The sequence below is a fragment of the Brachycentrus maculatus genome, unplaced genomic scaffold (assembly GCF_059751285.1).
Source record: "Brachycentrus maculatus isolate JH-2025_06_01 unplaced genomic scaffold, ASM5975128v1 h1tg000619l, whole genome shotgun sequence".
Lineage (NCBI taxonomy): Eukaryota > Metazoa > Arthropoda > Insecta > Trichoptera > Brachycentridae > Brachycentrus > Brachycentrus maculatus.
The window spans coordinates 16,978-29,473 of NW_028281357.1; the positions used below are offsets into that span (position 1 = coordinate 16,978).

General features: G+C 32.4%; 1 protein-coding gene across 1 annotated transcript in view; it reads left to right on the plus strand.

Annotated features, from left to right (window-relative positions):
• Positions 1-4,700: 4,700 nt before the first annotated feature.
• LOC148301037 (uncharacterized) overlaps positions 4,701-12,496 on the plus strand; it is a 40,845-nt gene continuing 33,049 nt past the window's right edge. Inside the window, exon 1 of the mRNA XM_088273899.1 lies at positions 4,701-5,616. The gene's annotated coding sequence lies outside the window, so the exon portion shown is untranslated. The remainder of the gene's footprint in view (positions 5,617-12,496) is intronic.

Here is a 12,496-nt window from a genome sequence, read left to right on the forward strand (position 1 = left end):
GAATATCGAACTTGGGTCATCCAGCATGGTAGCCGAACGCGCTAACCACTACGCTACAGAGGCGTACAAAATAAACATTAAAAATGCATTAAAATCAATATTCCGCTTTTAAAAACGTCCTTTCTTTCAAATTTAATTGTAATTTCCTGTAAAGTACAAATAATAACATTTGTTGGTAAGTAGAGGCGTGGGGGATTGATGTACCTGGTACCTATTATACAGGTTTACATTCAACATATATTGCTAAAGGCGCGTCTACAAGATATTTTTCTTAATTATTTAACATAAAATATATTCTAATACGTTCTGTGCTTCGAACACGGCTCCCGTGTCCATACAAATATTGCTACCACGCATAAAACACGGGTCTCCCGTGTCCATACAAATATTGCAGCCACGTATAGAGAACACGTCTCCCGTGTCCATATAAATATTGCAATAGGTATATGTAAAAAAACAAGAGATTTATTTATAATTTAATTATGTCCTACCATGAACTGAATGCCGAAACAATATACAGTCGAACCTCTCATAACGAGGAATTCGCATTACGAGCTAAAATGTGAATTTGTTGCTCCCTTAACGAGCGACATTTCGCATAACGATTTACAGTGAAAGGGCCAGTCCCTTTTTCACGACATTAACTTGTGAGCCGGGACTTGCGCGCTAGTCAAAATAAAAAATGTTTCGCCTAACGATTTTGGAACGAATTATGCTCGTTATGAGAGGTTCCACTGTATTTTATTTTATTTTATTTATTTAACAGAACATCAACATAAATACATTTACAATAATGAATAACAAATAAAATAGGTAATTGCAACATTCCAATTACAAAATTTCACAAATGTTAAACGAGTTAAAAGTAAATATTAAGAATAAAATATAGCAAAAGTTAAGAAGAGCAATAAATATATATATATATATATATATATATATATATATATATATATATATATATAAAAAGCAATAAATATATATATATATATATATATATATATATATATATATATATATATATATATATATATATATATATATATATATATATATATATATATATATATATATATATATATATATATATATATATATATATATTGGAACCAGGACTCTGTTGTGCACTGCCAGTTTAGCTTCCGCTATATATATATATATATATATATATATATATATATATATATATATATATATATATATATTTATATATATATATATATATTTATATATATATATATATATATATATATATATATATATATATATATATATATATATATATATATATATATATATATATATATATATATATATATATATATATATATATATATATATATATATATATATATATATATATATATATATATATAAAGCGTCGTAATATTTTTCTTTGTAAATTAGGTGTAATATATGTAAAGTGGGTGTATAATAATAAAATCTACAATGTGTTGCTTTGTAATAAAAGAAACGACATTAAAAGTTTATTCTTAATTAATGTTTACAATATTTTTCTATATATCTAATTCTGACAGTTCACTTTATTATATTTTTCTATCTGGTGTCTTTTGTTTATTCAGTGCGACGCATGCGACATCTGGTGGTATATCTCCTATGTGAACAAACCCAGGGCTGTAAACAAAAATTTGGACACACTTAAAGTATTGTCGTATTTCTCATTTTATCAGGGATATGTAACTTTTTTTAATTTTTTTTATTTATGGTTCACAAACAATGAAAAACATATTACAAGAAATGAAATACAGTGCAATACAAATTGTTTGAATGTTTTCCATCAATTAGTTTTTCATTAAATGTACATATAATGTATACGCCTTATGAAGTAGAGACCTGCACGCTTCGCCTCAAGGTTTGCAATAAAGATGAATGAATATTTTGTCATTCTGTTGACAAAAAACATTTTTCGCCGGGCGGGTGCTGTTTGCGCACACCGCCGGCGCAGTGTGCACGCAGCTTTATTCCGAGTGGATTCCTGTTGTTTTTATTTTGTAATTTAGAATATTATTACGTTTAGCGACGCGTGGGCGAGCCGCAGTGCGCACTGGCTGCGCGCAGTGCCGGATTTACGCACGAGCTAAATAACTTAACTTTTCGTGCGGCCCTGGTATCTTAGCCCATGTACGTTGCGTCTTGGCTCCAGTCTTCTTTCCAGTCAGTCAGTCCACCGCCTCCTGGATATCCCGAAGGTCACCACCAAACCCTGTGAGCCTTCAGTCGTGCACTATGTACCTTATGGTCTGCTCAGCTCCACGCTCACAGTCAGGGTTGTTCCTTTTCCCCAAGCTCCAGAGCGAGTAGTTGCAGCAACCCTGCTCCATTCTTACTCTGTTCTGCTGTACCTACCTATGCCCTTCGAGGCAGACTGTTAACCAGCCTGATGATGTCGGTTACGACGAAACCCGGTTGCTGGTCAAATAAAATTAATGAGGAAAAAATTACATAGTTGTTATTTTATTATATAATAGGAAACAATATTATTTTTTACGACGAAGTTCACAAACACCGAGTTAACAATTAATTTATGTAAAGCTGAAGATATTTCTTTACTTGTCACAAAAAATGTCGTATTTGATTAAAAATTTGTACTCACATTTCCTGGTGGAACTGCATTTTATATAATAAAATAAAGACTTTCTAGTTTTTCGTAAATGCAAACTAATATTTCTATTAGATTATTGAATTAAATAATGAAATATTCACGATTTTTTTACCCAAACATCCCAAGAGCGACATGCGGAGGTGCAAACAGATCCCTTGGATCTACAAAAAGAAGAAGAAGATTTTTTAAAATGAAATAAAAAAAACTAATAGGCCGCAATTATATTTTAGCTTAGAGCCGTCACTACTCTGGCTCTGGCAGTGACTGAGCGCAGTGGCCCGTTCCTTGTCATCTCTGGTCGCTGATAGCAATCTGCTTGCTGCTGCTGCTTGCATGCAGCGCACACCGCGGTCCGGGCGTTTTAAAACGACGATTGGCTTGGATTGGCATGTGCTTTTGTCTATATTTTTTCGGATCGGTGCTCTTGATCGGTGCGTGAACACGGTGCGTGATCGCTTAGAAATTTTGTCACAACGCCACATTCGAATACGCGCCTATTCTAATATGATATTTCTTTTCTTTTCCATTTAAATAGAGAGCCATAGCAATGCGGCGTCGGATACAGATAGTTTTTTTAATAAAATTATTTAATCAATATTTAGAGCACAAAAATTGTGATTTATAACCTTTTTTGTTAAAATGTTTAATTTGAATTTTAATATGATTTATCTTTAAAAACAACTTTTTTAAAAATCACTTCTTAATTGATATTAGTAATGTTAGTAAATAAGCACTCACCGACTACTTCTGTCTACCGGTTTCGAGACGTACCCGTCTCTTCGTCAGGACATACACTACAATTTAACAATCATGCGAACAACACTACACCACACCCACTTAGTACTATTCACATACATACTAAGTGGGTGTGGTGTAGTGTTGTTCGCATGATTGTTAAATTGTAGTGTATGTCCTGACGAAGAGACGGGTACGTCTCGAAACCGGTAGACAGAAGTAGTCGGTGAGTGGTTATTTACTAACATTACTAATATCAATTAAAATGTGTGACCACAAAGTAAATGCTTTGAATATAAATAATCACTTCTTAATTTGAAAGAAGTGTGATTATGTATTATTTTTTTTTATTCATCTTTTTTCGGCTTCTGACTCAATAAAAAAATACTATTTTACTCATTCGATACATCAAACATTGACAATCATTTGAAAACGCATGAAAAATTTCAGAAAACAGCTGATATTAGACGTAGATGCGTTTGAAAGAAATTACGTTATAAAGGGTGGCGCAAAATAATCACCCATCGAAAAATGTTATGATTTTTGTAAATGGCATCGTAAGTCTATCATATTTGACATTTGTAAACTAGACAGCTGTAGTATACAAACAGATTCAGACTGGTCCAAAATTAATCATCCAAGTTTGTTTTAGAATAACCTTTTTACTAAATAAAAAAAAAATGATTTTGAGTGATGGAAATCTCTATTTGGACCTTAACATTTTTTTTGTAAAGTGAAAAGGGGCTGCCGCCAGTATTGATGCATGATTGTGCCCGTTTTATCAATCTGTTTGTATACTGCAGCCGTCTAGTTCACAAGTGTCAAATATGATTGACGTACGGCGCCATTTGCAAAAAATATAGCATCTTCTGATAAGCTGATTAATTTTATGCCACCCTGTATTATAAACCAGTCATCAAACACAATTAAAGAATGTGAAAATATTGGAGGGAAAAATGGTGAACGATATGTTTTGTTTATTTATTTGCTTAGTACTTCCGTAAATTAATTTACGTAGGTATCGAAGAGAGCGAGGTTCTGGTACGGGCAAGAATCGCTGAATTCATTAGAATTCCGCGATTGTTGCTTTATGAAAAGGGATTAATAATGTAAAACAATGTATTGCGTGCGATTATGTTCCAATTGAAATCGATAATCTCCAAGTACAAAGTACTATCTACAAGTACCTACCTATTAAGTGTCGAACAAAATGTAGAATCCAACATTCCTCGGGCAGGAACTCGCCTCGCCGTATGCCGCGTCCGCCCCCGTATGCCCAACACGAGTGGGCTTTGCTTCCATAATAAGGTAAACTCGGGACTGTCTTAATACATAGCCATAAATTAGTTTAGCAGAGAACACCAGGCGAAAGACAGCGTTCGCGAGAGCTCAAAAATACCCGAAAACATAAATTACGTTCGTCAAAATGGATCCAAAAGCGCGGGATCCCTTGAAAATTATTGCCAAGTGTCATTTCGAACAAATCTCGCGAATTCAAAAATAATGTTTCCATGCTAAAGAAATGTGATAAATGAACGTTCGATATTTTTTGAAATTCAATTGTTTATCCTAGTCTCTACCTACTCTATTTAAGTGTTGCCCTAATTCAAACAATAATTCTTTCCAATTTAAAAATGATGTTGCCACGTTGACAAGATAATGTAAAGTGATGAAATAACAAATGTTTTAGTGTACGTACCTACCTAATCATAAAAATATTTTAATATTATTGAAGTGTCACCTATTCCGAACGATAAATCTTTTAAAATAAAATTGTGAAACAAAATAAAATTGCATAATTTTGATATTAACCTGTAAAATAGCGGTTAATGTTTTAAATGATTCCATAGAAACGTGATAACAATAAAGAAATTGAAGATGGTGTAGTAAGTAACTACCTTTTTTCTTATTTCAAATTTATTATTTAGAACAATTCTTTTAAATTTAAAAATAGCGTTACTATGGTAACAAGACATTTTTAAACCTACCTACTTATATTAGTACCTACTAGTCCTGACTTGCGTATTTAGGTACAGATTGATTTTTTACTAGTTTCTGCCATATAAACGATAGACGTAGGTACCATAATTAAAGTGCGCAGGTGATATTGTAGAATAGAAGGTATGGCAGTGCAGAAGTGACGTAATTTAGTGAGATTAATTCAAGAAATGAGATGACGTCGAGGACCAATCACTGATCACTGAGAATGTATCATATCCGGCGGTAAAACAGCGCGACATGGAATTACATTCTATAGTGAGGTTTGTTCACACTTTTTATTCATACCTGCTAAATTCCAAAAGATATATGTCATTTTTATAAAATATTAAGGAGTGGATTTAAAAAATACTTTAAACAAAAAAAAGAGAAATATTTGTGTTATTTACATGAATATTTCAATTTCATACTATTTCTGTGAGCCTAGGCGGCTCATTATTAGAAATAGGTATCAAATTGTGGTAGAGTGGATTCGAACCGAGAAACTCTGACTTACGAGTCCGCGACACTAACCACGGGACCACAACCCGACATAAAAACTACTAAAATTTATTTTTCATATTTTGTGCATATATTTATTAAATTTACAAATATGAATATATTTTTTCGCATTTTCCGGACCTTTGATACAAGCATTTAATATTGTGTATAATAATATTTGATATATAATGTAAATCATGATTTTTAAATATTTTTTTTATTTAAATATATTTTTATTAATTTAAATAAATATATATTTCAATAAAAAAAAATATGTACACAAAAGAGTATTATTTTTATAATATTATAAAAATATTAATACCTCCATGTATATACCTCCATATATAAATATTAAATACATAATTACATTTCGAAAATCCTCATTACATTCTGACATCTCAACATGGATGAAAAATTATATGGAAGTCTGGGGCTTACGACCTGTCACATGCTGGTTTTAGTGCATCAATTTATCCAAGTGTAACATATATTCACCTACCCATGATTGATAAATACGCTACACAATTTTTGTAACTCATAACATACAGTATCATATAAATCTTACGTCGCTTCATGTGTGAGTTCGCGACAGTATCCACGGTTGATTAGAGTAAGCTTTCATAGATACTCCTTTGTTTTAAATCCTTGTTCAGTAATTTGCGTTTCTCTACAGGAGACATTTTTATATGCGAAAATATTTCCCAAGTAGAGAAATAATAATAATAATTAGGATTATTTTTATAACGCAATTTTCGTAAAATACTACCTCAAGGGTATTTTAAGAAACCCAGATTTGTGAACAACGGTTTGGACACGCTCGAGATGTTGTGAAAAACATTATATTCGTGATTTCTAGGTTTTTATTTGTGTTTGAAATTTTAAAAAATTAACATATATAAAGCAAAAACATATTCAACACCCTAATTTCACTAATACAAAAAAAAACAGAAGTTTCTTTTATACTATCTCAATTAATCGTTCTTTATATCATTATTTTAAACAAAATTAGTGCACTAGTAAATCGAGAGTAAAAAAATTCACTTTTATTAATTCGCTAATATTACCCCGGACTGCTACTCGAAGTGGAAGGCTGATCACCTCTCCTTCATGCGTTAACGTTCAAGATAACACTGCGTTTATATGATGCAGTGCCCTATGCACCATCGGGTGCGGTTGAGGGTTTGAAGAAGAAGAAAATCAAAAGTCTGCCTAATATTATTTACAAAATATAATAATAATAATAATAAATCCCTTACCGCACCCCAATGGTGCATAGGGGACTGCTTCATATAAACGCAGTGTTATCTCGATCGATTACACATGAAGGAAAGGTGATCAGCCCTCCACTTCAGGTACCAGTCCAGAGTAATATTGAATAAATATTAGAGTGAAAAAATCACTTATATTTATTAAACCCCCCTGGGAATCGAGCCCGGGACCTCCAGAACGGTAGCCGAGCATGCTGACTTACACTACGGAGGCGGACAAATTTACAAAATTTACAAAATATAATAACTTTAAATCATTAAATGTCAATTGACTGATTTTGAAACCGGTTAACGATTCGTGTGGCCTTAACCTTCCGTTTTGACAGATAATCCAATGAAATAGAGATCCAGTCGTTTGTAAAGTGACGTCATCTTGAGACAACCAATAGAAAAGCTGATAGTGATTAGTGAAAAACAATAGATTGCTTTCGTGAGTACAATGATAGATTTTCTTGAATGATTTTCGCAGATACTTTGTGGCACATTTTATAAGCTTTATAAAATTAAATAATTTTGTTTTAACCACTTTTTATTGGTACACTTTATCCAACCGGTTTCGACAAGAACCTTGTCACCATCAGGGTTTATGTACTAAATTCTAAAACATTGAAACACTCGCAGTTAATTACTATTACAATCAAAACTTCCACGCACTCCGTACACCGTATGAAAATATGATTTAAAAACATAATTTAAAAAACTCCTAAATGTTGTTTTTATTGTGCATTGCGTAGCGAATACGTCAACTCCGAATGACAACTTGTGAGCTTAGAATGATAGATTTTTTTTAAAATATATTTTTTAGTTATTTTTTGACATCTCATCAAAGATGAAGAAGAATATGGAAGTCTGGGCATTTACGGGGCTGACGACCGTCATCGGCTGGTTTAAGTGATCACTTTACACACGTGTAACATTCACCAATTCTACCCATTATTGACAACCACACTACTCAAATTCTTGGAAGTTCTATATATATGAACCAATTTAGAAACCTTGTTCTTGAATCACTAGAACTTCACTAGAGACATCTATTGGTGAGATGTAAAGAAGCTTTTTTATTAAGCAGAAACTCTTATATTAGTATGTGAGATCCGAATCCTGGATTATAATCACACACATGAGAAACGCCAGAAAATACCATTTTCATTTTTATTATTGAGCTTATAATTTGACCAGATAATTTATTTACAACATTTTAAGTGTGTCCAAATACTTGTTCACAAAATCTGGATTATCTCCAATTACAGGAGTTATTTTCATATTATTTTTTAGTTGTCTTAGAAAATTTAGGATTTATAGCATATTTAATGGTTTATATCCATCAATCAAGATCCTTTACAAAGCTCATTTATTTGCATTATTCGTCTTTTGTCATTTTCCAAATAAGACACCGCCAAATCCGATAGATCCTTATATCCTCACATCAATTTTTGTCAACTGAATACTCTCTTATGCATACTCTGTTTCCAATTTAAATCTCTCCCTTTCGAAAATTAAGATTCTTATTTGAAGTCTCGTTTAACATAACCGTATGTGTTTTCACAAAACATTCCCCGTTCGCGGCTGACAAAACCGTTTGTGTTTTTACTTTGCTCCAAGTTTCGAACCTCAGTTCAACTTGGAGGGATTTTTTATGGTGTGGAACTTTGGATAAAATAATACGTCAATTTTTGGCCTTATGATATCTGTTGAAATATCTAACTAATAATTTGTAACATCACAAGGATAAATAAAAGAACAGATCCCTGATTTTTCTTGCGGTCGGTAATTAGTTCGCACCATAATCATACCCTATATCTGTCTCACTCTCGAAGCTACGCATCGCCAGTGGGTAAGAGTGACACACGATGCGTGCTTTGATTTATTTATGTTACGATCTTATTTGTTTATATTACGATATATTTCAAGAATAATGTGACACGAGTGTATTATAGAGTACCAAAAAGGCACAATGAATCCCATTGAACGTTTTTGTTTAAGAAAATAAATCATTGCTTAACTAAATACATGATAAAAGTAATCATTTAAAAAACGGCGAAATACCGCCGCGCACGGGCGTCTCTCAGGAACAAAGTGAACGCGGTTAAAAGGTTAACTTACCGAGTCTATAATTTCTAAGCAACTGTTCATCTAACCATCCCCCCGCTTCCCCACTCACTCTGTCTTTGCACATGATCTTCGCCTGTTCCACACGCATGCATAATCTAATGGTCGATATATTGTTATACTACAAATTAACTTCAAGCAGACTGAATGCAGTCGGAATGCGATCCTTCAGACGAATGTGTGGCAAAACGATGTTTGATAGATGTTCGAATGATGAAATAAGGAAATAAAAACCTATCAGCGAAAGCTAAACTGGCAGTACACAACGGAGTCTTGGTTCCGACCCAAATGTATGGAAGTGAAACATGGAGTTGGTAAAAGAAGGGTGAAAGTAGACTGAATGCAGTCAAAATGCGATCTCTCAGAAGAATGTGCGACAAAGCGATGTATGATAGATGTTCGAATAGTGAAATAAGGAAGGAATGCAAAGCTGGGACAAGCATTATCGATTAAATTAAGAAAGGTGTGTTGAGATGGTTTGGACATGTGGAACGTATGAGTGAAGAAAGAACGGTTTAAGAAAATTATGAGGCGAATGTACTTGCAAAAAGAAGCAGAGGAAGACCGAGGAAAACTTGACACAATCAAGTATGTCAAATACTTGAAAGCGGCCGGATCAGGAGTCGTTATAATCGTCGGATATGAATGAGGAGATGCATGTGTGTGGAAGAGGCGAAGAATGTTTGCAAAGACAGAGTGGTGTGGCGTTCGATTCTCTCTGCCTACCCCTGCAGGGAAGCGGCGTGATGGTTAGTTAGTTAAATTAACTTCTTGTCACGGGTTCTACTTAAAATAAATCGCCATATTGATGGAACACTTTGCGAAAAAGATGTTTTTTTAATGGATGAAGAAATGATGTATAGGGTACGAGCCTGGATTCAATAAATGTATGAACTTTTCGTTACAAGGTCAGACTTTTAGCAGAATCACAGAATACCAACAAAAAATAAATTTAAAAGTTAAAGTTGGGAATAATTAGATGCAGAAGCAATGCAGCTGCTATATCCTGTTCCCGATTCATAGCTGAAGTATGCAAAATGCAATAACCAACATGACCCGGTATATTAGAAAGGTCACGCTAAGTCAGGGCTGCGAAATTCGTCGAAACTTAATTCACCGAACATAATAATAATAATTTATTTATCAAATGTTAAAATCAAAGACATTTACAACATTTTGGTCAAATTATAAGCTTAAATGATATTTTCTGGCGTTTCTCATGAGTGTGATTATAATACAGGATTCGGACCTCACATATTGATAAAAGAGTTTCTGCTCAATAAAAAGCTTCTTTTCATCTCGCCAATAGATGTCTCTATAGAAGTTGTAGTGATTCATGAACAATGTTTCAAAATCGGTTCATATATAGAGCTTCCAAGAATTTGAGTAGTGTGGTTGTCAATAATGGATAGAGTTGGTGAATGTTACACGTGTGTAAAGTGATCACTTAAAACAGCCTATGACGATCGTTAGCCCGTAAATGCCCATAAATCCATTCTTCTTCATCTTTGATGAGATAAAAAATAATATCAAAGACATTTGTTTGAAAATGCCATAACAAGGCGAAACAATTGTCACAAAATTTATTTTTATGTGTTTTTTAACAATAAAATACAGTTTGGTAGACTAAAAAAATCGGTGTTTGATTTTAACATTTTAGATATAAATTAAAATGGAGTTCTACAAATTAATTGCTAAACCTATAAATAATATAATAACAATATTTTAACATCTTAAGATAGATAAAAAAGAATATGAATGTCTGGGTATTTACAGGGTTTATGACCTGGCATAGGCTGGTTAAGTGATCGTTTTATACAAGTGCAATATTCACCATTCTACTTTTTCTACCAATTTTTTTGTAACTCCTAGATACATTGATCAATCTTGTGACACAGTTGTCTTCTTCGTCTATGTTGAGATGTCAAAATGTAAAAATATCTCTTGTGTGTAGAAAATTCAGATTCGTGAACACACTCAAAATGTTGTAAATAATAATAATGTGTACTTACGCTAACTCACCTAGAGTCATTTACAAAGTAGTACGTTTTTCCATTAGATTTAATTATGCTTTTCATAGAATTGTATATTCCATTATATAAAATATATAGTGGTCAGTTCGGGAATCGAAATGATCGGCGGGTATGTATTTATTTCGGGAATCATCTGCCAAAGTAAAAAGTAAGTAAATTATTATTAAATGAAATATTGTTACCATTCGAAGAACTCGAATTCGGGGAATTTAATTTCGAAGAATTTTGACACGGCTGTTTCTTGAAATCAAGACAGAATATTCGATTAGGTAATGCAGTACAATCATAATTATAGAAATACATTATATGATGGAAAGAGATATAATGAATGGTATAAAATTGTATTTATTATTTTATATTTAAGCTTCGTTTTTAGCACACCTCATCCACATTCTCATTTAATGATCCTTTTTAAAAAATTAACCATGAATGAGTTATAAAAAAGCGCACATATGTTTCAAAAGTGCGGGAGTCGCTGAAACAAATGGTATATTTGTACCATATGTTTGTACATATATGTGCAAAATCATAATGATGCCGTGAGTGGAAACTCGAAACGCTGTAAAGACAAATTAGAAAAAAAGTCCAGCATATTTTAGCAAAAAAATCATGGTAGATTAACTGGACACACTCAAAATGTTGTAAATAAATTAACTGGTCAAATTATAAGGTAAATAAATTGAAAATCTTCTTTTCAAGCGTTTCTCAAGTATGTGAATATGTATAATCCAGTATTCGGACCTCTATGGAAATAGTCTTTGTTTAATAAACGTTTTTAAGATGAGGAGAGCGTTTTTGGAACTTGATTTTATATTTATATAAAATGCGAATCCATCAGAAAATATAAGAAAGTATAAATGTATAAAAATCAGAATAATAAAAAATTTAAAATAATTAAAAACATAGTAATTTTTATTTTATCTGAGCAATGTCCCATGCCCTGACGACTGAGCTTAGCTTACCGAATTTCAACTTCCTGTCTACTATTTACTACGTTCCTATATAGCAGTAGTTTTCTTCAACTACATCATTTTTATCCCTTCAAATACTATAAACTATTCCCTCAGATTTAAAGCTAACCTCGTCTTCATAGAATTAACGATCAAGTTAACAGTGCCATAAGCACCATTTACGTGCTGAAAAGGTTTTTAAAATTATATTTAATAAATATATATATATATATTATTATGAATGATTCAATATTGTTTATTGATTTTGAATTAGCTTTGGGGAATAACATGACAATTAAAATA